This window comes from Python bivittatus, unplaced genomic scaffold (genome assembly GCF_059951505.1).
Source record: "Python bivittatus isolate LINGU-HERP-01145 unplaced genomic scaffold, Pbiv_v1 ctg000070_np1212, whole genome shotgun sequence".
Lineage (NCBI taxonomy): Eukaryota > Metazoa > Chordata > Lepidosauria > Squamata > Pythonidae > Python > Python bivittatus.
Genome location: NW_028277034.1, coordinates 13,691,548 through 13,716,337, shown reverse-complemented (window position 1 = coordinate 13,716,337; position 24,790 = coordinate 13,691,548). Strand labels below are relative to the sequence as shown.

At 41.5% G+C, this 24,790-nt stretch overlaps 1 long non-coding RNA gene across 1 annotated transcript; it reads right to left on the bottom strand.

Annotated features, from left to right (window-relative positions):
- Positions 1-1,613: 1,613 nt before the first annotated feature.
- Positions 1,614-22,204, bottom strand: LOC148216849 (uncharacterized). Its single transcript, XR_015794658.1, has 4 exons — positions 22,119-22,204; positions 20,972-21,072; positions 10,649-10,717; positions 1,614-3,357 (listed from the first exon to the last, which is right to left on the bottom strand). It is a non-coding gene; the product is annotated as an uncharacterized LOC148216849 (long non-coding RNA).
- Positions 22,205-24,790: the final 2,586 nt, after the last annotated feature.

Genomic DNA, 24,790 nt, shown 5'->3' with positions numbered 1-24,790 from the left:
AATTCCCAACAACTCAAGAAATTACAATAAAATCAATAACACATAAAAGATAAAGTTAAACATATAAAGATATAAAGATATAATTCACCCCTCATCACTTTGATAATGAAGCTGGCATAACTCCATCAAGGTCATTTTCCTTAGTGTCTACAACACATGATTAGGGCCTTTGCTGGGTTTGAGGTCCATAGTAGGGATTTCCAAAACTGGGAGGAATCTTCTGAGGTTAGTAATAGTTGTACTGTCTCTGCCTACCTTGTAGTCCATTTAACCCTGTGGCTAATTCTAGGTCCAAAAGTGACCTCATTACTCTTGGCATTGACTATATGAAGTGAGCAGGATTTAGAGTCTAGAAAAAAAGTAGTAAAGGGTGGTGTTGGTATCTGGCTAAAGCCCAACTTTAAATGTGACTACTTTATTAAAGCAGGATGTAGGGAGGGAAGATCTACAATTGATCACTGTGCCATGTTACAATTTCTATTACAGAAATACACACCTGGGCACACCATCTCTTATATGTTGCCTTAACTGACTTTGGCCTTTAATTCAATTCTAAGGAGCAGGCTCTGTGGAAGTTGTTCCTTACACTTATGGAGCAATGGCTCCTCTTCCTAATTAGGATGCTGCATGAAAATACAGTCAGCCAAGTTAGATGTAATTAAGCTGGCTACTTTACTGCAGACATTTTAATCCATCGAGGACTGAAACAGGGTAGCATTGTAGCTTCCTGTCATTTAAAATCTAGGTGGATTCAGTGATAGAAAGGAATTTCATGCTCCTAAACTTAGTGACAGCATTTGGCAATATTACTGTATGACAACAATGATGCAATTATTTTGCCTACACAAATTGCAGGGCTTAGAATTGTGTAAGGAGAAAGGGCTTACAGTCAAGACCAAAATTATGGTTGTCTTGGGAAGTTCTAGTTGCCACAAACATCAATGGCAAATTGGAAATAATAACAGTGAACACATTCCAGCTTTTAAATACTTTGGTGTAATTTTTCATGGCTCTGGAGCTTGGCAGGAACAAATCAGAGCCATTTCTGCTATAGCCAACAATAGCCCAAAGGCAAATTTGGCCTTTTTTCACTCCAAAATGTGCAGATACTTATCTTCTGCCATCATTTTTTTTTTAAATTAAACAACATCCCAAATGCTGCATGGTGCAAAGATATGTACCACGATGATTCAAAGCCCTTCGACATTGTTAAATCTAGGTTTTTATGACTACTGTTCCACCTCCCATGCTGTATTTCAAATGCTTTAATCCACATGGAAAGTGGTGAGAGTAAAACCCACATTTGCTGACTCTTATACTGGGTTAAGTTCCTGTTTTTCAATGGCTCACTGGCTCTATTAAGTCTCCTTGATGGCTTTTCATCAAGGTGGAAAGAAAAAAGCTGACCTGTATTATTGCAGCCTTCCTATCTACTCTCTGTTGCCCCTAGATTTAGAAAGAGCTCAAGCCAAAATCCATCAAAGAGTTTTTGACATCACACAGCAGATGGATTTGGGTCCTGTAGCCCAAAATCAAGTCAAGTCAAGTCAAGTCAAGTCAAGTCAAGTCAAGTCAAGTCAAGTCAAGTCAAATCATTTATTACAGCCATAAGACCAGAAAACATCAATTTAAAACCTACAAAGAGAATGTACATACACACATACATACATACTTACAAGAAGTAAATATAAATATAAGAATATAATACAAGAGTATAATAATGGTAAATAACTAAAAATACAATAAATAGATGAAAGTCAAAAGTTTGAACTAGAAGGTGAATAGAACAAATAGAGGCACAGAACTGGGCAACCTGAGAGGATATACTTGAGTTCTTATCAGACAAAAGGAGCAACAAATAGAAAATGCGCTCTCTGCCTGGATATTTCTTCAGGAAGGGGTAGATAAAAGTCATTCAAGAGTCCTTGTAATGGGAACAACAAGGAGCATATTCAGTGGTAAGTTCCAAATTGGAACCTTTAATATTTGCAAACTATTTATTCAACCCTTTTCCCCCAGCACCCTATATAGCCTTTTCCTGTGCTGGTTTCAGTGCCTTACCTCCAATGGTGCTGGATGGGAGGATCCCATTCAGTGAGAAATGCTGTCCAGTAGAGTCTCACAATAAACCTGAGGCCCTACTGCACATATTTTTCTGCTGCCATTTCTATTGCAAAATACATGCAGACATACCTTTACTGCCTTCTTACAATCTCTTATAAGAGAGAGGCAATACGTTTCCTGCTCACCAATTGGAACCCTATCATCACATCACCACTAGAGGTAAATCTCTGTCTGCAGTGACTGCCCTAAGAAAGTATAAGTTATCTTGGAGTAATGACATTATAGTTTTTCTCTTTTATTCTATTGTATTTCTATTGTACTCTTCTATTCTATCTTATGTTTTATACTGTTTTGCTGCATTTTATTCAAATCTTTCTTCTGGCTGGTTTCAAGTCTTAATTTTTTAGATTTCATATGACTGTAACACAGTCTTTATTATATTTGGTCACTGCTTCACAGTTTTTTTTTTTTAATTTGCCAGTCATTGACTATAATTAAATAAACCTGATTCAAGTCAGATTTGATTCAAGTCTCTGTCTATCTTTCATTTCAGTGTTCCTGAATTCCACTACAATTTCAAAATTTGAGCACACAAAATTTACTGCACTTTATTCTCTGGACTTCCAGTTTGCAGTACGTTATCTGTTGAGGGCACTTCCACTTGTGGATTTTGAACCTCTAGTTGGCACCATATTAGCAGCACTGGACAGCTGAGATGATTTATTTTTGCTCAGCTGCCATGTAGTTGAAATCATTGCAAATCTTTGGGGCTTTTTGTTTGACATACTGTGAGGAATGCCTCACTTCTCCTACTGGATCCTGAATTTCAGGTCTTGTAAAGAAAGCGCTAACTTGACAACTACTGCAGTTTCCACTCAGCCGCCTGGAGGAAATAAGCAAGGATGACATTGACAAGAGTTTTCTCTCCTGTTTACTTCTATTTAGCAAATAACTAGCTGTGTGCAAAGCTCCCAGCTGCTTGAGTCTGCTTCTTATTTATTTTATTTATTATTAAATATACACACCCTGCCTTTTTGCATGTATAAACACGAGGTACCTTACAATAATTAAAATAATATAAAATCTAAAAACATAACAGTAAGATCAATACAATTAAAATCAGTATCATTTTTTCTTTTCCTTCTCTCCCTACTGTGAAGAAAGTGTGAAGGGTTTTTGTTCATATTGTTGTTGCAGTAGCTCAGGCCCAGAAATTCATTTTTGTTCCTTGTTTTCAGCATTTCAAGCCAGGAGATGTGAAGAAATGTATTGCCTTCAAACTGTTCCTGAAAGCTTGGAAAGCAAAGATGAGGCTGCAGTGAAAGTGCCTTTAGAGTGAACACAAGTCCTTAGCTGGAATAGTAGTAAAACATTTAATGACACACTTACTCATATTTGCTTTCTGGTAGCAATGCTTTAGATCCCACTGCTCTATGTAAAGCAGTTAATTGTATGAGAAGATTATAAAAATACTTCAAAATGCTGATCTTTCAGCAGATACATATTCTCTTTAACACTGAATTGTTGATAACCAGTATACACAAATGTGGGTTTGCAATAAAGTGTTTGACAGGAAAAATGTTAATTAATTAAAAAAAACACTAGCAATTACTTAATTTGAGTGGTCATCATCTAGGTCACCTTAAGAAATAACAGAAAATATTCTTAAAATATTTATTTAGACAATGACCCCAATTTCAGCATAACCAAACTTAGAAGTAGACCTGTTAAAATTGGTGTGACTTAATTAGTCATGACAAGCTCACCTCTTTGGTTTTCAGTAGTTCCACCCAAAATATTATTACATTTGAATATCTAAATTTTCTTGAGATTGACAGAAGGTATGACCAAAATGTTTATATCAATTTGATTGAACTATAAACATGTAGAATATTTATAATAAAAGTACCACAGAAATCTCTGACTATGAAGAAGTATAAGGATACCCATTCATAATTCACAGAAAAAAGCCCAGGTACATGCAGGAAACTATGCTTCTTGATATCTATAACAAACCTAGGGTTCCCATCTCTATGCTTCCTTCTGCAACTGTTTACATCAGAGAAGAAGTTAGAAGGTATCTGAACTTAACTATCCCCTTACAGAGGTAGAGACTTATACTCTTGTTAGATATAGTTTCAGCTATCACTTCTTAAGTTTGGGCAGCCTACAACTCTGTACCCAGGAGTAATTCTTTTCTATTTCCATTGTGCATTATCCTTTCTATGCCTTTGTCTTTCACCCACATTTTAATCATTTTTTTGTTTTGTTTTGTTTGTTTTTTACAAAGCAAAACATGAGACTCTTTCTTTCTGATCTCAACTAGAATCATTGCAAAGTGGGAAGGAGTGAAAATTAAAGACCCTTCTGTTCATCACATTACAGTCCAAATCCATATCACATTTTCCACTATGAAGACCTGTAGCAAAGCCAGCAATTAAAATAGCCAGGGTAAGCTCTGTGAAGCAATGGTAATATATGGTTTAGCTTGAGTCATGTTAAAAAAAGGCATAACTACCAACTATTGGATTGGTTGTGCCTATCTCTGGAGATTTCATACATATGCTTGAGCTACATCATGTTTAGTTGATTGTAATATGCTATTTGTGGCTGCCTTTGAAAAGAGTTCAGAAACATCAGCTGGTTCAGGGTTATAGCCAGACAATTAACGATAACACTTAAAATAGCAAGGGAGATTAGTTTCTATAATTAGTTCCTCTTGTTATAAAAAATTCACGGGCTATTCATCTCTTCCCAGACCCATTGCAATCATTTGGTCATGATCTACAAAGTCTACATGATTCTGGAGTAGGCTATTTGAAAAACATCATCCCCCCCCATCCCCAAGTCTCCCCTTCTTTCAGTTATACAATTGCCAGATGCACATGGGTCATGAACATAATGAGGTGAGAACAATTTTCTCCCAGGTTCCAGAAGCCCTTTCCAGGGAAGGCGAGTTTAGTCACATCTTTATTGTCCTTTCACTTGTAGACTAGGATGTTTTTTAATTAAACATGTTTCTTGAGAAAACAGCTTTAATATATTATTAAATATTATTGATGTAGTTTAAAATGTGATGTGCATGACAGACTAAGCCATGTTACAGGTGGCTAAAGGTATCATTTCAATCCAAACCATAACATAAAGTATGGTTAAAGATAGTACCTGAACCACAATTTGTATTCATGTTTTTGTTTTTAATTAATTCACCATAAGTACAATACAGTGTGTTATTTGAATCTGAATTACAACTTACAGTTTATAGTCAACAGCCATTTATTCCTGCAGGAAAATAAGGCCGGATGAAGGAATGCTTTTAGAAAGGAAAGCCATAGGAAGATCACTCTTCACTGATAGGTGGCAGAGATAAGTCTTGGTCTCCCAAAGCTTACATCGAGATGGGCTTTTTTCATTATTAGCAATTAAAGTCCAAATCCAAACCAGAACAGAAACTGCTAGTTAACCAGCCACTGCAAAGATTGCTGGAAAGTGAAGTGGGGTGTCAAAATGCATTCAGCTGTTCTGTATCATCTAGAGTTTGCTGGATGAGTCTTTTAAACATGATTAATGCAAAACATGGTTTAGGCAAACCATCCAAGCATGAACTGAGTGCCTTTATTCATCCTGAATAGCTCTGAAAATAGTCAGAGCAGGCTAGATCAGTGTTAAATGCACTTTACACACAATTCAGAAGCGCTTCGTAGGGTTTGTATACTTTAAATTTTTTGATAATATTTTTTATTTGAATAATTACTTTTTATCTGTTCATAATGATTGCTTTTTATCTATTTGCTGTTTTATTTTATTGTTGTACACTGCCCAGAGTTGCTTTGTGTGAGATGGATGGCCATATAAATGTGACTATAAATACATAAATAAATATAAATAAATAAAGGACATTAAAAGTAGGCCTATCATATTTGACTGCAAACATCTGGATGACCACTAGATGGAAACAAAAGGTTAGAGTTAAGGAAGATTGGTTTTCTGGAATTGCTCCAAGATATCCACACATGGCAGATCTAATTTAAAAATCAGACTGATGCTTTGAATAAGAAGTCTGTTTCATTTTTTTTTTCAGACACAGTGCTTAGTCTCTGTTTCAGGAAATGCTAAATGTAATTTATAAATTTAATGTGTGAAAGAAACTTCATGCTTCCTTACGTTTTGACTTTATAGAGATCAGCACAAAAAAGAATTTCCAAATATCTTTATTCTGGATAGATATTATTTTGTGAAAGGGCCCTACTAATCTTACAGTTTTATGGATAAGGACCATCCGAGGCTTGAACTGAAAGAAGAAAAAAGACCATTTATCTTTTAAGCTGTTTTCTCAGTTTATCACAGAAAATCATGTGGGCATTTCAATTTCAAGCTACTTTTGGAAGCATCCTGATCTGGGACTTATTTAAACATCTGGCAACAGTGAAGCAAATTAAATAATGAGAATTAAAACAAGCAAATTTTACCAAATTTCTGCTCCTGCTCCTGTCCCAATTCTTCCTCTGCTTTTAATTTCTTATTCTCTTGGTTTGGTTTGGTCGTTGTTCAGGGACAAAAAGAGCCCTTTGAGGATGCAAAGTCTATTTGAGCCATTTTTTCCTATCTCTGCTTCTGACCCACATTTGTCTTCCTGCCTCCCAGAATTAAATTTATTGGAATGAACTTAGGATGAACTGTTTCTTCTTTCCGTGGAGCATGGTTCTGACATTTCACTGAAGAAAATGATAGGCAAGCAGTTCAGCTTTCTGATGGATGTAGCTGGATCGACTGTTCTGCCACAAATGTATTAAAGAGGTCTAGAGTGTGTTTCTTATTGCATAACTGTGAGAAATATACTTCATTTACATTAGCGCTGTCAATCAGGGTTACCCAATAGCTGTTTGGGTACTAGGCTGCTTTCTGCTACTCTGCTTTTGATAATTTCTCCAACTATAGAGATGATGACCCTCATACACTTTAAATTCATGGTTAATTTAAAAGTTGATGAAGATTCTCAGTCATCCAGGTGGAATTATCTGGAGGTTGAATCATGACAACTAGACTTCTTTTCTTTTGGTTTTGTCTCCCATTTGTCATGCTGCTCTTTCATCAGTCCCCAGGAAGATTAAGACCACTTCACAAGTTCACCAGGGAGGCAGCACTTAACCACCCACAGGGGGATGAGTGAGGGATTAGGAGCAAGACATCCACATCCCAAAGACTCTACTAATCACATCTCCTATTGTCATATCCTTCAACGAGCCCATCATGTTAGTGAGAAAGGCAGCCACCCTGGAAGACATTTATGGGGTCTCCCCAACCAACTTTTTAGACTGAAGAAGCTGTTTGGACAAGCAGCAAAATGTTTCAAACCAAAAGAAAAGAAATCCAGTTGCCCTGATTCAACCTCAAGTTAATTTAAAAGCTATTATTTTCTGATGCATATCTATCTATCTATCTATCTATCTGTCTGTCTGTCTGTCTGTCTGTCTGTCTGTCTGTCTGTCTGTCTATGAAAAGTGGGAGACAGACCATTTTCAAGTGGAAGATGTCTCATTTTGCAATCCGGGCTCTCTCAGACTTTGCAATGCCAGCACAATGTTTGCAGAATAATAACCATGCCTTTGCCATTGCCTGAAGTGTCTTCTATACACAGTAGATTTAGATTGCTTTGATATTTGCCCAACAAGTCCTCCAATTTTTCCTCAATGACATCTGAATTATTTAATGCCTGCTTTTTTTTTTTTTTTTTACTGCAGCTCTTAGAAACAGCTTGGCAGTGTGACCCTGACCATTCTCGCATAAATAATGCATATCTGGTCCATATTTCAAGAGATATGATTGGACCCATAAAAGTATTTGAACAAGACTATTTGTTATTTAACCCTCATCCACAGCAAAACTAATCAAACTCACACAAGCCTCTGAAAGACAAACTAATAAATCTTTTGGAATAGCTAGGGAAACCTTCAAATTTTGCTTTGAAAAAGTGGTAGTAGTGATGGTGGTGAAGGATTTGTACCAGTGCAGAAATATTGATTGGCAACAGCTATACTTTCTAACGTTGAGGCAGTATGGCTTTTTCGCCTTTATTGATAGCTATTTAATTTTCTCAACTATTCTTCACATTATGAGGGATAAGATCTGGCATAAAACTGGAAGGAACATTTATATAAAAATCACAAAGTAAAATGCGTTTACTTTTAAGATCAAGTTAAATGTATATTGGCTTGGAGAGAGAGAGAAAGAGAGAAACGAGACCATTTTTTAAAAATTAACAGCTTAGAATAAGTCTTGGTGTAGAACTGGAGGTGACTGAATGCTGTTTATTTCTTTGATCTGAATATTGGTAAAAATGGTTGTTGGAAAGTTAAAATACTGATTTAAAAAGTGGTCAGACAAAAGAACCAATACATGGAAAGCATGATGTCTACCATGGAATTTCTTCAGTATAGGTTACATAAACCTACGGTCTTCCCTATAGGGACAGCAGAAAAAGAGCTTACAGCTCATGGACTCTACTGAGCTATCCCTACAGGGACACATGTGTTGGTATAAGGGGCATTCAGCAAAAAAGCAGAGGGCAATGTAACCAAACTGATGAACAAATAAAAAATAAATGTATGAAGGAAAATGAGTGGGTATAGAGGGAAGTCAGGGTTGGATAGAGTTGATGATATCCTCATAAAGAGAGAGGTGAAACTTTTTTAAAAACAAAAACAAAAAACAAAAAGCATTGAACAATGCAAAATATGGACATGGTAAAAGCAATGATGGTTTGCAACGATACAAAGGCAGTATATAGAATTTATAATAGCCCCACTCTTTTTAAGGTAGACCAGTAGAATAAAGAGGAGAATATAGTTCTTTGAGTAAAAGGGTCAGTTATGACAAAGTCATTTCCTCTTCATTCATTTTTCTTACCTTTTTTTTTTTTTGACAAGGACAACAATACTCGGTTCAAAGAATGGTAAAGAGCAGGTCTCTAAGATTAAGGAATCTTTACTATAAAGTAAAGGACAACCCAGAGTAGAGAAATAGTTAATTAAAGTTCTGGTGGGAATTGATTATAATTTGTTACCAGTCCATAAAATAATACACTTCATTTCTAACTCAAGTGTTAAATCGGAAGTAAATAGAAGAACTAATTTTACAATATGAAAAGAATACAAAAGATTTTCTCAGAAACTGGGACTTTAGGGATCTTGAAGAAGGTCTGAGAGGATGATATGGGGAGATGTAGATATGAAAATATTCAGAACAGGATATGGTCAGTCAAGCCCTTTAAATCTATATCCACCAAAACTAAGGAAGTAAATTTCAAAATAAGGCATAGATAATATTGAAATGCAACACATCTATAAAAGGAATAGCAAATTATGTTGGAAAGGAAACTGAAGACAGATTGGTAATACTTTCATATGTGGTGGCAGTGCTTATTCATTAAAAAGCTTTGGACTAAAAGTTTTCACATATGTAGTAGGACTACTAAAACAAATAATTCCTTATTTGCTGTATTATCAATATTAATGGCCAGCATATAGAACCACGAGAAAAGAGCTATTGATTTTGTTTCTGAGAGCTGCCTGTCAAGTTCTAGTGTATTCATCAAAGAATGCATCAGGATATTCAATCATGCAATTATATAAGAATGCATGGAATTTAGCCTTAGATGAACATTGAACCAATGAAGGGAGGTTGAGCAGAACTATTAACTATAGAGACTTTATTTTTCTTTAATATAGTCTACTTTTTGGTCTATGTTAAAAGTAAAGTTGAAAATATCCAGCCCGCTAAAACCCATGGTGATCTATGGGATGATTTATTTAGGTAGCAAAGAACGAACTCTTACTGATGGCAATCAGTAATTTTTAAATGCTGTGTAAATATGCTGTTAATAGCTGCATTATTTTATGGCATTGCTCTGTTTTTGTTTTCAATTTTTTTTATTCCAACTTTACTATTTTTATAAATAACTCAAGGTGGCAAACAGACTTAAATACTCCTTCCTCCTCCTATTTTCCCCACAACAACAACCCTGTGGGGTGAGTTGGGCTGATAAGAATGACCGGCCCAAAGTCACCCAGTCGGCTTTCATGCCTAAAATGGGACTAGAACTCAGTCTCCTGGTTTCTAGCCTGGTACTTTAACCACTAGACCAACCTGGCTGGTTTTACTGCTTCAGTATGTGTTCCTCGTTAAATGCATAAAATAAAAAATCCAGCCTTTCTTTGTAAAAATATTATTTTTTATCAATATTTATCAATATTTTATCAATTCCTTCTGCGTGTGTAAACATTAAATATACTTATGGTTTTACCATGAATTAGAAATAAACAGACTTACTCAAGCATATGTTTATTAAATAGTCACAATTCTTATTAATTTTCATGTCTTTGATATTGACCTCCACTACCCATTATGACTTTGGTCAACTGTGACTAGGTTAATGACACCTGTGCCACTTGCAGTAGTCCTTGCTAATGATAAGCATAATACTAGTCAGTTTGGGTACATCATGCCAAAATTGCAATCGAAGCTCAGTTTTACCCCAATTGTGCTCACACTGTTCTAGACAAGTCTGCATCTCTTTAGAGATTACCTTGCAAGATAACATTCTGTTACCTGCATCCCATCTGACATTCCAAATGGATACATTCCAAAACATTTCCTGTGTAAAGAAAAGTGAATTTTATTAGTCCATTAAAAATGTTCTAATTTGATAACCCTCAAGACTAAATAGCTAAATGAACATGCTTATTTCATAAGGCCACTTTTTATCGGAAATATATATATCCTGATCTTATGAAGGTTTCAGTATAAACTCAGAATATCCCTAGATGACTAGTAGAAGTGGAGGTAGAATTAATGGAATCAGAAGATTAGGACACTGAGCCCATGGTACTACTTTGACTAAGTATGGCATTTATAGAAGATCTAATCCCTTCTATCTCCATAGGCCTCACTACTCTGATATCTAATCCTGAGATAACACTGCCATTGTATTGTAGATCAGAGACATTGTATTATGGATCATGGATTATGAGGCCAGGTTTCCCAGAAGTAATAGCTTCCAAAAGAGATGGAGTTCTGTTAAAGTATTAATGAAATCACTTTCTTGGAAAGACCCACACCAGAAGCTAATGAGATTACTGGAATCCATGTGTCCTGTTTGCCCTGATGCAAAGTTACCTCATTATTTGTTACAAACATGAATTCTCAAACCATCTTTAGCCACCATGGGGGCAGTCCCTGCCTATCTTTTTTGTTTGTTTGTTCCACATTAAAAGTGGTATTTTCTGACTATGGCTGAAAATGTGTGTGGTCCGTCTGTGGTGCTCCATTTCATTGTAGGCAACACCTCCAATTCACTTGGCTAATGTATATGGCTGTGAACATACCTCCTTCCCTCAAGTCACTGATAGCTGCTTCCATCCCAAGGTACCAATCCACAGTTGCCCAAGCCTGCCCCACCACATTTGGAGGAGAGTGATTGGTCATGATCTTTCCTGTCAGCAGCTGACACTGAGTGGAAAGGAAAACAAAGCTAGAAAAACTTGCCATAGATGGCAGGAAAAATGGGGAGAGTAGGGAGGAATGGGTCTATTATCTTCCTCATGTCTCTTGCAGGAAAAGTGAGGAGGAAAGAAGGAGAATTGCTTCTTTGTTCTCCAGTCTCGGAGAGTATCACTTCATGGCATGAAGAACTGACACCAGAAGAATCACGAGTCTTCTGCTGCCAATAATTGACATCAAAGGAGGCACTGCTGACCTATCTTCTTCTCTACCCTTGCTTCTTGAGCATACCGAACCTCTTTTCTGTTTTACTGTTGAGACAAAATAAAGGTTGGAAATGCTTTCTTTAAGCCAGCATAATTTAAGCTAGCTCCTATAGTGGATAACAACACATTAGTGCTGTCATACAGAAGAGCTTAGTGACAATCCAACCCATAATTTATATCTAATGCTTTAATCAGCTCTGTTCACTGATTACATTCTTCACTTGATCTTCTTGGACTTGTGGTACTGTATTTGTTTCTCTTCAAACTACAGACTGAACTATTATGTTGCTAAGGAACCCAATTGTGACTGCTTTGTCTGTTCCTAACCTTTCAGCTAGCTTACTCTCTCATGTTTCACCCTCTCTGAATCTGTGCCCCAGTGCATGCTACAAGTTGAGTGTCTAGCTTGAAAGGTAGTCCAACATTTGAAATATGAAACTATGATTTGGGGCTGGAGCAGTCTAGAATAATTTATAGCTGCCCTTTCCCCCCTGTTATTGTTTCACTTCTCCTTTTGGAGTTTCCAATCAAACAGGAGTTATATAATAAAGGAACTGATTTGGTTATGTGATGAAAGTAATAAAATGTGGCTTTGTGAAAGCATGGTAAGGCTGAACAAAGTATTTTGGAATCAAAAGAAAAGCCATTATTTCCTGCTGAATTCTGAATTGTTTTGGGAAAGAAAGATGAACAGGACTACCATCTGCTTAGATAGGAGGAAAAGGAGAAGCCAACCTTTATTTGAGACCCTCTGAGCATTAATGAAAAAAGGGGGGCACTTTGGAGTAGATAACGCAATTAAAATAGCTCTCTCCATAGAGTCTTGCCATCTGGATCTATAACCTCAGAATAAATGTTACTATTAGTATTGCCTTTGAGACTAATTTTATGCATGTTTTTCCTAAAAGACACTATCCGTGGTTTCAACTTGAAAATAAGTTCACCTTTGCCTACATTTCCTACCTACACACTCAAACTCATTTTCTTTATATATGAAATAATTTTAAAGAATCTGCTATTTTATTTAAGTTATAAATGGGCTTCTTTTGCCCTGGCAATCTTCTGAACAATAGACTTCATCTGAAAATGTTCCTGCTTTTTTAATCACAATAATTTTAGATTGATACCTAAGCACTTTCTTTTTCACGTGTTTTAAAACTTTCATGCTTCTCATTATCATCTCACTGAGTGACATCCAGTAACAATACCGTGGCATATTTACAGAGCATTGACAATTCCTAATTTATACTACTGAATCAGTTCTTAAAAATGATTGCTCTAGTTTACTTGCAGAACAAAAGCTAATTTCTTAGTGATATTAGTTTTTAATCAGATGAGACTAAATACTGCAGAGAGGTTTGAAGCTTAGAGTAAAAGCTGTAGAGAAAATCTTGAACATTATGGATATAATTTCACAGCATTCATCACATAATTCGTAGCTGGAAGGCAAATTTGATTTTGCGAATCTAGCTCTACAAACAGGTGCCAAATGGCTTTCACAAATAGCATTCCACTAAATATAAACCTAATAAAACATAATGATATTACCCCTTTTAATACACTTTCCCACCTTGAGTTTTGATGGTGCTTAATTTTATAAATGGTATCCTGTTTTTCATTAGCAATTTATAATGATTTAAAAAGAGAACTATATTAAGGTGTTCTCATTGTTTCCATTTCCTTCCTTCTTTCTTTTTTTTAAAATAAAAGTATTTGTACTGTGGACATCTTGAAATATGCAACTTGATGAGAGAGTAGAAGTTTTTCATCTTTGTTTGGGGAAAAGGAAGGATTTCAATTAAAAGTTTATATATTTGAATATGTTTAGCCCTGAATTCAGAAGGCCTAGTTGATCGGTTATCCTATGGTGATGAAAATGATCTGGTTCCATATCTGTATAATGACAGCATTGACTGATATAATAATAACGCTGCTTCTGCAAAAAAGCTGAAGAAACAGTGGATCACCTCATTAGCTGCTGCAAGAAGATGGCCCAGATTGACTACAAACAATGGCATGAGAAAGTAGCAACAACGGTGCATTGGAATATCTGGAAGCAATACCATTTGCCTGCAGGCAAGAACTGGTGGGACCACAAAACAGAGTAATAGAAAATGAAGAAGCTAAAGTGTTGTGGGACTTCAGAATTCAAACAGACAAGTGCCTGCCACACAACACCCCAGACTTAACAACTGTTGATAAGAAAGATAAAAAAGTCTGGATAGTGGACATTGCAATATCTGGAGACAGCAGAATAGAAAAGAACAAACTGGGGAAAATCACAAAATATAAAGACCTGCAAATAGAAGTAGAATAACTGTGACAAAAGAAAGGAAAGATAATACCAATAGTAATAGGCACCTTGGGTGCAATCCCAAAACATCTGGAACACCACTTGAACATCATCGGTGTTGGCAAAATCACCATCAGTCAATTGCAAAAGGCAACTTTACTTGGAACAGCTTCCATCCTGCAATGATACCTTTAACACCATCAAGCAACATCTGTCTATCCCAGGTCCTTGGGAAGGACTCGATAGGTGGATAAAAATGCCAAATCCAGTCTAAACATCTGGCTGACTGTCCAACCAATCATAATAAAAATTTATTAATTTAATTTAATTTAATTTAGTATTAAACTTGTATTAAGTATTAGTATTAAGCTTGGCTCTCAGTGACTCTGGGCAGCTCACAACAATGAAACAAAGAAATTACAATAAAATCAGTTTAAAAATAAAGATAAAAGATAGCAAGTGTGACGAAGTGAGAGAGCTCACTCTCCCTTGCTGAAGGCATGGGTGAATTTAATTTGAAATTAAAGCTGAAAAGTGATTGGATATTTAAACAAGACAACAATCCAAACTATATCTCCAAATCAACCATGAAGTACTACAGGAAAGCAACATCAGCAACAAGGGGCTTCCCTTGAAGAGTATCCATATTCAAGTGGTGCAGAATGCAGTGGGCAGTTATGTGTGCTACCAGAACAGCACATGTCACACCTCTGCTCTGCAAGTGCATTGGCTACCAGTTTGCTTCCAGTCCAATTCAAGGTGCTGGTTTTAACCTTTATGGCATAGAACTGGGATATCTGAGGGGTCGCCTCTCCCCGATTATTATCAGCCCATCCCATTAGATCTGTCAGAGAAGCCATGCTGTGGGTAACATCTGCTAGGGACTTACATTTGATGTGGGCCTTCTCTGCTATGGTGCCTGCATTATGGAACATTCTCCCCCCCCCCCCCAAAGTCAGGTTAGCTCCATCTCTGTTAATGTTCCAGAAGTCCCTCAAGGCCTGGTTATGTTATCAGACCTGGGGGTCCCAGGAAACTGGAGACATTCTTAGATGACTCCACTGTGGTTGATACATTCACTCTGTGATTTGTGGTATATTTTAAATTTTTTAGAATATTTAAATTTTTAATAATGCTTATTTTATATTTTTATAATGTTTGTTTTTATATATTTGTTGTTCTATCTGATTGTTGTATGCCACCCAGAGTCACTTCTTGTGAAATGGGTGGCCATGTAAATTGATAGATGATAGATAGATAGATAGATAGACAGACAGACAGACAGACAGACAGACAGACAGACAGACAGACAGAGGGTTTGGAATCACAATGACTTGAATATTGTTGAAAATCTGTGCAGAGAACTCAAGCATGCAGCTTATGTAAAGACTTAAAATTATTGTTGATCTAGAAGACTTCTGCAAGGAAGTGTGGGGGAAAAATTCCAAAAGCAAAAATAGAAAGACTCTTAGTTGACTTGAATATCATAGATATCACAGATATTCAATATTCAAGATAGAAACATTTGGGAGCTATGGTTTATGTCATAGGAGGTGTTATGAAGTGACTTAGTGTCCAAATATTTACACATGCTACATTTACTGTTTCCTTATTTCGAATCTGTAAACTGCCCTTCAATAGTAAGCATGCATTCAAATTTGCAGAAAGATGTTGTATTTAACCTGGTACCATCTAAAGATTGTGCTATCATCTGCTCATGCAGGAATTCACTGAAACATGTAATTTGACCAATGGTACTTAAACCTTTTCAGGCAATGGAGGGTATTCTCAAAGAGCAGGTGGCAGTCATGGCCAGGAGGGCCTTTGCTCAACTATGTGTTGTGCACCAGTTATGCCCTTTTCTGGATCGGAAATCCCTCCAGTCAGTCACTCAGGCCCTAGTCATCTCCTGTATAGATTGCAATGCACACTACATGGGGCTACCCTTGAAAAGTATCCAGAAGGTTCAGCTGGTTCAAAATGCAGCTGCATGGGCAATTTTAGGCACATGTTATACCTTTGCTACGTGAGCTGCATTGGGTCCCAGTTTGCTTCTGGGTCCAATTCAAGGTGTTGGTTATCACCTTTAAAGCCCTACATGGCATGGGGCTAGGTTACCTGAAGGACCGTCTCACCCCCATTATGTCCACCCATCCCACCTGGTCAGGCAGGGAGGGTATACTGCAGACCCCATCGATGAAAGAATGTCAACTGGTGGGGTCCAGAAAGAGAGCCTTCCCTGCCATGGCCCCTGCCCTATGGAATACTGTTCCCCCAGAGGTGAGGCAGGCCCCAACTCTCTTGTCCTTCTGGAAAGCCATTAAGACCTGGCTCTCCCAACTGGCAGGGGGCAAAAAAAGGGGCAACCAACCCTGGGGGTGGCTAGCACCTTGAAGATGCTCCCATATGTTAACATCTTACTGACCAACAACGTCTTGGAAGATATTATTTGTGCATGTGTTTGGTTTTTTTAATTCTTTTTTTATTGTATTTTTTATTGTTTTTATTGCTGTTTTATTGTGAACCGCTCAGAGTCACTTTTTGTGAGATGTGTGAGATTTGCCCCGTTCGACAGAGAAACTCTCGTGACACGTGTGGTTCACAAAGAAGGTTTACTCATGCGTAACGTAGTAGTCACAAGCAAAGCCAGGACTGGCTTGGTACAATTGCATCACTTGTTATATTCCCCCCTTCCCGCGCTTTTTCCTGCCTCGTGATCGCGTTGCAGCTGTGGACTATTGGGCCCCCCAATGTCCCCCTTGATTGTTCATGATGGCAGGGTCGGTCAGAGTCCATTGTCCTTGATTGCCAGTCCCCCTCCGGCTGGGTTGGTCCCTCCCTGCTACGTGCAGACCCGCGGGTTCTGTGCTGCGTTGCGATCTTGTTTCGCTGCCCTGCGGCCCCGTTCCTTGCTTGCTCGCGCCGTTATCAGTTCATAGTTAAAAGCTTCCGCTGTGGTTTTCCTGTTTAGCTGGCCGCAGGTGGCTCGTTAATTAGCGGCGCTTTCGGTTCCTCTTTTCCCCGCTAGCTACCGCCAGTGGATTCCGCGTGGTCTGGTTGCGAGCTTCCCTGCAGCCCCGTGCTTCCCTGAAGCCTCGTGCTGACCGAACCTGACATGCCGCCCCCCTGAAGACAAGTCCCCCTCTTAATTGGGCTACTAGGGTGTTGCCCCCCCATCTGCCATAACGGTGTGCCTTTCCTTGGCTAAGTCACTTATAGGATGGGTCCCCGAAGGTTCTCCTTCCCCTCCTTCCCTTCCTTCGCTGCTGCGCACGTCGAGCAGCTGGCCACGTACTCCCTCGTATCCCTCCGGAGAGACGGCCACCAGAACTGTTCACGCAGGAGGTGGAAAGTCCTAACAAACCCACAGTGTCCCGTAGTGTCCTCGGTGTGCCCTCTCCGGAGCACATCCACCCGGCAAGCTTCTGGAACGTAGAGCCTCCCCTTGTGCTCCCAGCAGGTCCCTTGTTTCGTCAGGGAGTCCTTGTTGTTTACTAACCAGGGGTCTCCCTCGCTCGCCTCTGCACAGCGCCGCCTCAGCTCTGGCTCGGCTCCCTTCCCCTGCTTCTCCCTTGGGGGTTGGGCTCCGCCTTTCGCCTCCAGCTGGGTCGTCCTTGTTGGGTCCCTGGATTCGAGCGGCGGCTCCCTCAGTGTCCTACAACCTTCCAGGTTCCCCTGGCCGCGGCCAGGTCCCGGTCTATCGCCGGTTGCTTCACTCACGCTTGGCGCGGACCAGTCAGCTCCCGGCGCCGCTCCTGCCCCCGCTCTTGATGCCAGTGTGATCGCCGCCTGCTTTGCCACGGGGCCCTCGGGTCCTGCTGCCACCGTCTCTGCTGTAGCCGACCCCTGCGTTGCTGCGGGGCCCTTCGTCGTCGATGCCACCGCCACCTCGGCGGTCTCTGACCCCTCTCGTTTGTTGGTCGCCCTCGGCGCTGTCCTCGTATTCGCCTGACGGGCGGTTGGTTGCCCGGGCCCCGCTGCTGTCGCTGCTGCGGCTTGCCGGCCCTCGGCTCTCCGTCGCGCAGTCGCCACCTCGCCTAGCTCCGTGGGGTCCTCAGCTCCCGCGCCGCCTCCGCGGCTCGACCTGGCTTCCCCGGTGGTGCCGTCGAATCGCACCGTCTCTGCTGCCACGCTCTCTCGTGCGCTTGCCGCCTCGGCTCCTCTGCCGGTCTCCCTCGGCGCCGCCCTCTCCGCGTGTGCAGTTGGTTTCCCGGGCTCTATTGCCGCCGCTGCCGCAGCTCGCCGGCCCTCGGCTCGCCGTCGCCCAGCCGCCACCTCGCCGGGTTCTGTGGGGCCCCCTGTTCTCGTGCCACGTCCGCAGCTCGACCCCGTCTGCTCGGTGGTGCCGCCGAACCGCACCGTCTTGGCCACCCAATCGATGTGCGGGTTCTGGCGCGTAAGCCATGCCAGCCCCAGCACTAGTGCATGGCCGGCCCCCGGGGCAACTACTAAGCCTAGCTCTTCCCGGCTTGTCCCCACTGTCAAACCGACCGGCTCAGTGCGATACTGCGCCGGTTCCCCCCCTGCCGTCGATCCATCCAACTGGCTGAGTGCGAGGGGCTTTCTAAGTCTCCTCACGCTGAGCCCCAGCGCGGATGCCAGTACCGGGTGGATCAGGCAGTGGGTGCATCCCGAATCCAGCAAGGCATCGACTTTCGCCTCTGCTTCTGATCTCACCCCCTTGAGGTGGACCCTGATCCTCATGGGCGAGTAGCTTCTTCTGTCCCGCCCTTCCTCATGCTGCCACTCCGTTGGCTGCTCTGGGGTGCGCCTCAGCGTCGCCGGCCATCGCCTCCCGCTGGCTCGCTCTCCCCTCCTCGCAGAGCCGGGCTTCCTCGTGAGCCAGCCGGCTCCGCTGCACACCGCTCCACTAGCTGCTGTCTCCTCCCAGGATCGGTCGGGGTCCCTTATAGCCGGGGATCGCCGGGCCCCGTCCTTTGTGCAGCTCGCCAAGACCCCCTGCCTCGAGGGGCACTGCACCATCCGATGCCCCTTGCCTCCACACCGGTAGCAGGTCCCTGCAGTCTGCCGGGCGTTTCCAACCTCGATCCTCTGCCGTCGGTTCCTGCGCCTCGCCTCTGGTGCCGCCTCACTTTGGTCCGCTGTGGCTGGTATCGGGGCTCGTGCCTCTCGCTTCCCTGGGTCTCCGGCATCCCCCGCCGTCTCCACCAGCCAGCTCCACTTCACTAGAGCCTCCAGGTCGTCCCTACTGGGTGCTCCCCCCTGGATCTCTGAGTGGAGCCTGTCCTGCACAGGGAGATAGGTTAGTGGCTTGGGGCACCCCGAGAGCTCGCTCCTTGAGCTCCTGAATCGGGGCGCTTCTGCTGGCCGCCGACCCCCCTTCGCGCTCCCCGTCAGGCTGACCACTTCTGCTAGCCTGGTCTCCACGCCACCCTCTGCGGCTGCCCCAGCCGGGGCCCTGGGTCCGCCACTCCATGCCTCCCGCATGCCCGGTACAGCTGTTGTCTGCTGCTGGAGGTCGCCCTCCAGCCCGTCCAGCCTCTCCTCCGGCTCCTGGCTCCCGGACCCTGCGCCGCTGCTCCCGGGAACCGCACGTCCCGTCAAGCCCTCTGGCTCCGTCCCGCTGCTGAGCGCCCGCTTGGCGCCCCGCGAACTGGCCGTGGTTGTGGGTCCCCTCTTCCTCACGCTAGGGACTGGAGTCATCTGCGCAACCTCTGGTCTAGGCTCCGTGCAGTTTCTTGAGGTCGTATCCTCACTGCTGCCGGTATCGCCCGATTCCTTCTTCGCCTGCGACTCTGCCCCTGGGGCCTTGCCCCGCCGGAAGATGGTCTGCAACATCACTTGGACAGCATCCATCCGCTGCTCGATCTTGGCCTCCAGTCGGGTGAATCGTTCCTCACGCTCTCGGGCCTCGGGTTCCGAGTCACTACTCGTCGCGACCCCCATGCTGGCGACCCGTTGGGGCTCCTGCCCCCGCCGAACGACCACCCGTCCTCTGGCGCCCTCTTGGCTGTGTCCGTGCGCCATTCGCCCCGGACTGGTCCCGCCATCACGCCTTCGGATCTGGGCTCCTGGTAGCCCAGCTGGCACGCGGTTTCCCCATCGCTTGCCATCTCCTGGTGCCGTTAATCAATTCCTCTCCGGTCTTGGCTGCAGGGAAAGAAAGGTGAGCGCTCCTCGGTGTGTACCGGGTAGCACTCAATGTGAGTCCTGGCTTTATGTGAGATTTGCCCCGTTCGACAGAGAAACTCTCGTGACACGTGTGGTTCACAAAGAAGGTTTACTCATGCGTAACGTAGTAGTCACAAGCAAAGCCAGGACTGGCTTGGTACAATTGCATCACTTGTTATATTCCCCCCTTCCCGCGCTTTTTCCCGCCTCGTGATCGCGTTGCAGCTGTGGACTATTGGGCCCCCCAATGTCCCCCTTGATTGTTCATGATGGCAGGGTCGGTCAGAGTCCATTGTCCTTGATTGCCAGTCCCCCTCCGGCTGGGTTGGTCCCTCCCTGCTACGTGCAGACCCGCGGGTTCTGTGCTGCGTTGCGATCTTGTTTCGCTGCCCTGCGGCCCCGTTCCTTGCTTGCTCGCGCCGTTATCAGTTCATAGTTAAAAGCTTCCGCTGTGGTTTTCCTGTTTAGCTGGCCGCAGGTGGCTCGTTAATTAGCGGCGCTTTCGGTTCCTCTTTTCCCCGCTAGCTACCGCCGGTGGATTCCGCGTGGTCTGGTTGCGAGCTTCCCTGCAGCCCCGTGCTTCCCTGAAGCCTCGTGCTGACCGAACCTGACAAGATGGGCGGTATCTAAATTTGAAACATAAATGCATGCATGCATGCATGCATACATACATACATACATACATACATACATACATACATACATAAGGGGAACTTACCTGTTTCCCAAAGTGGTAGGAGCTGAATGGTGACTCAGGAACAGTCAGTGGCAGATCCTTCTAACTGTTCTCTCCTTCTACACCCATATATTCTATAATAGCTGTTGTCAGGGAGAACAATTAGTGGAGGAGGATGGTGACATTTTTTTTTTTACCAAAGAGAAGAAAATAGTGCAGAGATGAATAGCATGGATAGCAGTACAAACATGAGTGACGTTGCCCATTTGCTATATGTGCTATAACCGCAAATCAAACCTGAAATGAAACTCAGTTTACATTGTTGTCAGGTCAGCAATGAAATGTTTTAGCATTTCAAGTGCTTTTTAAACAAAGGCAACTTAAAGAATCTTTAAAGCAAAATGTTGGGTATAAATATTTTAATAAACAAGACTAACAAATGTGTGCATTCAAATCTCCGTTTCAGCTTTTACCTCTAAATCTGCAAAAGTTCATCTTTCCAGATTCATTGGGGAAAAAGTAGGAAGCAGTTTGTAAAAGGCTATTCTTGAAACAATTCTGCAGAACAAGCTTAAATCATTTTTTCCCTTCAATGAAATCTTTTACTGTGAAAAACTATAGGGGAAAATGACATTAATTTTTCTTTAAAAAAAGACAAAGAAAAATGAATAAAATTGCCAGTTGTTGCAGATGTGGCCCAGATTTATGTTTCTGCCAACTTGTGTAGACAATGCTATATTTCTTAAAGCACTTATTTAAAAAGTAATTTCAGATGAAAAGTAAGAAATGGCTTCAATCCTATACTCAAAGGATCTGTACCCAAACTCCGATTTATAGCCGGGATTCTATTCTAAGTAGTAACTCCACCTCTGAATATATAACTATTAAGAGGCATTTTCAGACGGAAGGCACTCTCTCTAGCATGGAAATGAATGGAAAGACCTTCATGTGTGACATGTATATACTCTGCATATAGAGAATTTACATAACGGTGTCAAAGAAAAGTCATAAATATATGCAAATAAAGTTTGACACGTTCTTTTATCATCGTAGCTCCCACCGCCAGAGTGACAAGCTGCCATTGAAACGGAATAATTTATCTCTCCAACAGTGTGATAGGCTGCAATAAAAGCAAAACAAAACAAAGCTTGGACATACATTGTTCTCTTGTATCTGCTTTTATTCTTACCTTGGCTATCTTTGTAGCGCTAGGTCTTCGTAGCTATTTTAAAAGTTTGAGCTGTGGCTTGTGTTAACTAGGAAAACAGGTTGAAGCACATTTTTCCACTGATTTTTTTTTTCCCTATCAGAATCACATGCCTCCCAAGTGGATGTTCAACTGGTTGAGACGAGATTCAGGGACAGGAATATGAGCAGAATAGAAAAATATTTAGCAGAAGCAGGTTGAAGCACTTCTATCATTGTAAAGCATATACAGTATTTCCCTGAAGTATTTCTTTAGCCTCACCAAGCAAGAAAACATACACAGGAAGTAGAGCTTCAGGAGAGAAAGATAAACCATGTGTTTGATGGTTGCTTCCTCTTAGATTGCTGGTTCAAGATGAAATGATAAATGTATATAATATCTGCTTTAATTTGCATTTACATGGGGCATGCTTCCAAAAATTTTCTTTGTGCATTGTCACTCTGCCTGCTCTGATCCAAGGGTTTTTTCTTTTAGACTGTTTTCTGTTTTACAATAGCTAAGTAGCCACTTTATGTCACTAGGGTTATCAATTTCTAAAGTGCTATTGATGTACATAGCACATTACAGACTTCAGATGCAAGAGTTTGAGTTTCTTATCCTCAATGAATTTGCAGTCTGAATGTTGACTGTGGAAGACATCAAAGGCATCAAAGGAAAAGAGAGACAATGGTGCCAGTAGTTCTTCAGGCTTTTAAATGTGGGAGGAAATCAGGAGGGGACTCATTACGGAAAAAAAAAAAGAAATCTTTATATAGCCTCAAGGTAATAAATGACAGTATTTTCAAGAGGAGACAATTAATATCATTTACACAACAAAAAGCCAGATTGTAGAATATGAGTTCAAAAGATCCTGGTCAGGCTTTGATAAAGCAGCCTGTGAATGGTATAGCACAACTTCTGTTACCATCCATCCCTGCAAGTCATTTGTAGATGAAGTAAGAGGGCTCCAAATAATGTGATGAGTATATGGGTGAGGAAGCCACAAGTCACTTTGCTGCTTTACAGATACTGCAAAGAACATTAAACATTATAGGAATCCAGAACATTATCTAAATGCATCAGTTTAGACCAGTGTCTCTCAACCTTGACAGCTTTCAGATGTGTGGATTCCAACTCCCAGAATTGTCAATCCTCTAAGTACCCCTACTCTATAAGGCACAGTAGGTGGCCCCAAAAAAAGGTCTTTTCAGTAGTCAAGCCATATATGGAATGTTCCCCTAGAGAGGCTCCCAGGAGGCTTACATTACAAACTTTCTGATGCTATGTGGAAATTTATTTTACCAGGCATTATAGAAACATTTTAGACTTAGACTGCATTTACTGTTATTGTTGTGAATTATTTTTTATATTCATTTGTTTTTCACCATATTATCTTACACATCTTAAACTGCTCAGAGAACTGTGGTGTTGGGTGGTTTAAAATAACGTCTTCACCAGTAGCATGGTGAAGGAGGAGGTACCTGTTACCTATTTGGGGGGGGGGCTGTCAGAGAAATGGGGAGACCTATTTTTAAATCTCTGTTTTCCACTCTTTAGTGAATCTTGTGCTCTTCCAGGCTGATCCATGGAATGGATGGGTGTTTATTGGTAAAGCAGGAGATCCTCTTCTTACCCCCTTTACTGGAAAGCACCTACCATCACTTAGATGAGCTGAAGCACAAAATCTATATCCTGCTTTACTTTACTACCTCCCCCAAAAATCTGAAGCTGCAGCTGATTTGTGGTAGTGGTGGGACTGGATGCTGTCCACTAAAGCAGGCAACACAGACCTGCACCCTCCCAACACATTGATCAGCAATTTCATGACCAAGTTTTGACAGGTGGTTAATCCCATAGATCTGGCCATCTGTGATATCTCACCTCCTCCTTTAAGGAAAGCAATTGGTGGTTGTTTTTCCCACTGGCAGGTGATAGCAAGAGAAGCTACCTGTTGCTTTAAGTTGTCCCGCATTAAATCATTCACTGGCCTTGTTGGTTAGCAAGAATAAAGCTAAAAAATGAAGGCAGTGCAGAGTATGCTGACATACATTTGTATTGCCTCATTGACTGGAGGAAAACACATTAACATGGCAGCAAGGAAATGCCCATAGATGATCTAAAAGTTTGCATAAATCACTTGCTGCATTTCCCCTCCCCCTCCTTCATGCCTTTCAAATATCTTGTGCAGGGTTAGAGGGAGAACAAACATTTTTGCTATACCAAAAGTGATAGAAACTTATTTTCTAGGCAGTATAGCATAGATAAAGTTGGAGTTAATCTTGTTTACCTCATTTAGCGAAAGAATTTTAAAATTTAGCATGCATTTTCCAACCTAATTTGCAAAATACATGAGCGATCACAAGTTGCCAGTCTGATTAACTGTGTTCCAACTTAAGAATTACATTTTGAGTCTTTTTTTTTTCTGTTGTTAATAATTATTTCAGCTTCCAGCCTTGTCACTCCTTGCCACTTTCTTGCACTTTGATTTTGATCTTGCGACAGCTGTGCCACAACTAGATGGAACAAGATTTACATTAAAGTCTTATAGACTGCAATATACAGAATGAAGGCAGAGAGAAGCTGTGGGTCAGTGCTAGGATTTTGTGTTTAATATGTGCAGAAAACTAATAGCAACTAGCGACTTTATTCATAAAGTATCATTTCTGTCCATATTG